Source organism: Nymphaea colorata, unplaced genomic scaffold (assembly GCF_008831285.2).
Source record: "Nymphaea colorata isolate Beijing-Zhang1983 unplaced genomic scaffold, ASM883128v2 scaffold0695, whole genome shotgun sequence".
Lineage (NCBI taxonomy): Eukaryota > Viridiplantae > Streptophyta > Magnoliopsida > Nymphaeales > Nymphaeaceae > Nymphaea > Nymphaea colorata.
Window position 1 is genome coordinate 10,001 of NW_022205201.1, and position 5,000 is coordinate 15,000.

Genomic DNA, 5,000 nt, shown 5'->3' on the forward strand with positions numbered 1-5,000 from the left:
TATTGAGAGAGATCAAGAATTCTCGCTATTTCTTAGATTCATGGACCAAATTCGATTCAGTGGTGTCTTTCACTCACATTTTTTTCCACCAAGAACGTTTTGTGAAACTCCTTGGCCCCCAAACTTGGAGTGTCCTGCTTTCACGTGATTCACAGGGTTCAACAAGCAATCGATATTTCACTTTCACGATCAAAGGTGTAGTACTGCTTGTAGTAGCGGTCCTTATATATCGTATTAACAATCGAAATATGGTCGAAAGAAAAAATCTCTATTTGATGGGGCTTCTTCCTATACCTATGAATTCCATTGGACCCAGAAATGATACATTGGAAGAATCTTTTTGGTCTCCCAATATCAATAGGTTGATTGTTTCGCTCCTGTATCTTCCAAAAGGGAAAAAGATCTCTGAGAGTTGTTTCATGGATCCGAAAGAGAGTACTTGGGTCCTCCCAATAACTAAAAAGTGTATCATGCCTGAATCTAACTGGGGTTCGCGGTGGTGGAGGAACTGGATCGGAAAAAAGAGGGATTCTAGTTGTAAGATATCTAATGAAACAGTAGCTGGAATTGAGATCTCATTCAAAGAGAAAGATATCAAATATCTGGAGTTTCTTTTTGTATCCTATATGGATGATCCGATCCGCAAGGACCATGGTTGGGAATTGTTTGATCGTGTTTCTCCGAGGAAGAAGCGAAACATAATCAATTTGAATTCGGGACAGCTATTCGAAATCTTAGCGAAACACTTGATTTGTTATCTCATGTCTGCTTTTCGTGAAAAAAGACCAATTGAAGTGGAGGGTTTCCTCAAACAACAAGGAGCTGAGGCAACTATTCCATCAAATGATATTGAGCATGTTTCCCATCTCTTCTCGAGAAACAAGTGGGATATTTCTTTGCAAAATTGTGCTCAATTTCATATGTGGCAATTCCACCAAGATCTCTTCGTTAGTTGGGGGAAGAATCAGCACGAATCGGATTTTTTGAGGAACGTATCGAGAGAGAATTTGATTTGGTTAGACAATATGTGGTTGGTAAACAAGGATCGGTTTTTTAGCAAGGTACGGAATGTATCGTCAAATATTCAATATGATTCCACAAGATCTATTTTCGTTCAAGTAACGGATTCTAGCCAATTGAAAGGATCTTCTGATCAATCCAGAGATCATTTCGATTCCATTAGGAATGAGGATTCGGAATATCACACATTGATCAATCAAACAGAGATTCAGCAACTAAAAGAAAGATTGATTCTTTGGGATCCTTCCTCTCTTCAAACGGAACGAACAGAGATAGAATCAGATCGATTCCCGAAATACCCTTCTGGATATTCCTCAATGTCCCGGCTATTCACGGAACGTGAAAAGCAGATGAATAATCATCTGTTTCCGGAAAAAATCGAAGAATTTCTTGGGAATCCTACAAGATCAATTCGTTCTTTTTTCTCCGACAGATGGTCAGAACTTCATCTGGTTTCGAATGCTACTGAGAGGTTCACTAGAGATCAGAAATTGTTGAAGAAACAACAAGATGTTTTTTCTTTTGTCCCTTCCAGGCGATCGGAAAAGAAAGAAATGGTTGATATATTCAAGATAATTACGTATTTACAAAATACCGTCTCAATTCATCCTATTTCATCAGATCGGGGATGTGATATGGTTCCGAAGGATGAACCGGATATGGACAGTTCTAATAAGATCTCATTCTTGAACAAAAACCCATTTTGTGATTTATTCCATCTATTCCATGACCGGAACAAAGGGAGATACACGTTGCACCACGATTTTGAATCAGAAGAGAGATTTCAAGAAATGGCAGATCTATTCACTCTATCAATAACCGAGCCTGATCCGGTGTATCATAAGGGATTTGCCTTTTCTATTGATTCCTACGGGTTGGATCAAAAAAAATTCTTGAATGAGGTATTCAACTCCAGGGATGAATCGAAAAAGAACTCTTTATTGGTTCTACCTCATATTTTTGATGAAGAGAATGAATCTTTTTATCGAAGGATCAGAAAAAAATGGGTCCGGATCTCCTGCAGGAATGGTTTGGAAGATCCAAAACCCAAAATAGTGGTATTTGCTAGCAACAACATAATGGAGGCAGTCAATCAATATAGATTGATCCGAAATCTGATTCAAATCCAATATAGCACCTATGGGTACATAAGAAATCTATCGAATAGATTCTTTTTAATGAATAGATCCGATCGCAACTTCGAATATGGAATTCAAAGGGATCAAATAGGAAATGATACTCTGAATCATATAACTATAATGAAATATATGATCAACCAACATTTATCGAATGTGAAAAAGAGTCAGAAGAAATGGTTCGATCCTCTTATTTCTCGAACCGAGAGATCCATGAATCGGGATCCTAATGCATATAGATACAAATGGTCCAATGGGAGCAAGAATTTCCAGGAGCATTTGGAGCATTTCGTTTCTGAACAGAAGAACCGTTTTCAAGTGGTGTTCGATCGATTACGTATTAATCAACATTCGATTGATTGGTCCAAGGTTATCGACAAACAAGATTTGTCTAAGTCACTTCATTTCTTTTTGTCCAAGTCACTTCTCTTTTTGTCTAAGTCACTTACTTTTTTCTTTGTGAGTATCGGGAATATCCCCATTCATAGGTCCGAGATCCACATCTATGAATTGAAAGGTCCGAATGATCAACTCTGCAATCAGTTGTTAGAATCAATAGGTGTTCAAATCGTTCATTTGAATAAATTGAAACCCTTCTTATTGGATGATCATGATACTTCCCAAAGATCGAAATTCTTGATCAATGGGGGAACAATATCAGCATTTTTGTTCAATAAGATACCAAAGTGGATGATTGACTCACTCCATACTAGGAATAATCGCAGGAAATTCTTTGATAACACCGATTCCTATTTCTCAATGATATCCCACGATCGGGACAATTGGCTGAATCCCGTGAAACCATTTCATAGAAGTTCATTGATATCTTCTTTTTATAAAGCAAATCTACTTCGATTCTTGAATAATCCACATCACTTCTGCTTCTATTCTAACAAAAGATTCCCTTTTTATGCGGAAAAGACCCGTATCGATAATTATGATCTTACATATGGACAATTCCTCCATATCTCGTTCATCCGCAACAAGATATTTTCTTTGTGCGTCGGTAAAAAAAAACATGTTTTTTTGGAGAGAGATACTATTTCACCAATCGAGTCACAGGTATCTGACATATTCATACCTAACGATTTTCCACAAAGTGGTGACGAAACGTATAACTTGTACAAATCTCAGCCTCTTTCAACTTATTGTCAGCCTCTTTCAGATATGAATCTATCTGATTCAGAAGGGAAGAACTTGCATCAGTATCTCAGTTTCAATTCAAACATGGGTTTGATTCACACTCCATGTTCTGAGAAAGATTTACCATCCGCAAAAAAACGGAATCTTTGTCTAAAGAAATGCGTTGAGAAACGGCAGATGTATAGAGCCTTTCAACGAGATAGTGCTTTTTCAAATCTCTCAAAATGGAATCTGTTCCAAACGTATATGCCATGGTTCCTTACTTCGGCAGGGTGCAAATATATAAATTTCATCCTTTTAGATACTTTTTCAGACCCATTGCCGATACTAAGTAGCAGTCACAAATTTGTATCCTTTTTTTATGATATTATGCATGGATCAGATATATCATGGTCAATTCTTCAGATTCCATTGTGGGCGATTCTTCCACGATGGAATCTGATAAGTGAGATTTCGAGTAAGTGTTTACAGAATCTTCTTCTGCCCGAAGAAATGATTCATCGAAATAATGAGTCACCCGTTCCATTGAAGTGGACACATCTGAGATCACCAAATGCTCGGGAGTTCCTCTATTCAATCCTTTTCCTTCTTCTTGTTGCTGGATATCTCGTTCGTACGCATCTTCTCTTTATTTCCCGAGTCTCTAGTGAGTTACAGACAGAGTTAGAAAAGATCAAATCTTTGATGATTCCATCATACATGATTGAGTTGCGAAAACTTCTGGATAGGTATCCTCCACCTGAACTGAATTCTTTCTGGTTAAAGAATCTCTTTCTAGTTGCTCTGGAACAATTAGGAGATTCTCTGGAAGAAATACGGAGTTCTGCTTCTGGTGGCAACATGCTATTGAGTGGTGGTCCCACTTATGGGGTCAAATCAATACGTTCTAAGAAGAAAGATTTGAATATCAATCTCATCGATATCATCTATCTCATAAGTATCATACCAAATCCCATCAATTCAATCACTTTTTCGAGAAATACGAGACATCTAAGTCGTACAAGTAAAGAGATCTATTCATTGATAAGAAAAAACGTGAACAGTGATTGGATTGATGATCAAATAGAATCCTGGGTCGCGAACAGTGATTGGATTGATGATGCAGAAAGAGAATTCTTAGTTCAGTTCTCCACCTTAACGACAGAAAAAAGGATTGATCAAATTCTATTGAGTCTGACTCATAGTGATCATTTATCAAAGAATGACTCTGGTTATCAAATGATTGAACAACCGGGATCCATTTACTTACGATACTTAGTTGACATTCAAAAAAGGTATCTAATGAATTATGAGTTCAATAGATCCTGTTTAGCAGAAAGACGGATATTCCTTGCTCATTATCAGACAATTACTTATTCACAAACCCCGTGTGGGGCTAATAGTTCTCATTTCCCATCTCATGGAAAACCCTTTTCGCTCCGCTTAGCCCTACCCCCTTCTAGGGGTATTTTAGTGATAGGTTTTATAGGAACTGGACGATCATATTTTGTCAAATACCGAGTGACAAACTCCTATGTTCCCTTCATTACGGTATTTCCGAACAAGTTCCTGGATGACAATCAAGGTTATCTTATTGATGATATCGATATTGAGGATCGTGACGATATCGATATTGATGATCGTGACGATGATGACCTTGATACGGAGCTGCTAACTATGCCGAATGTGCTAACTATGTATATGACGCCGAAAATAGACCAA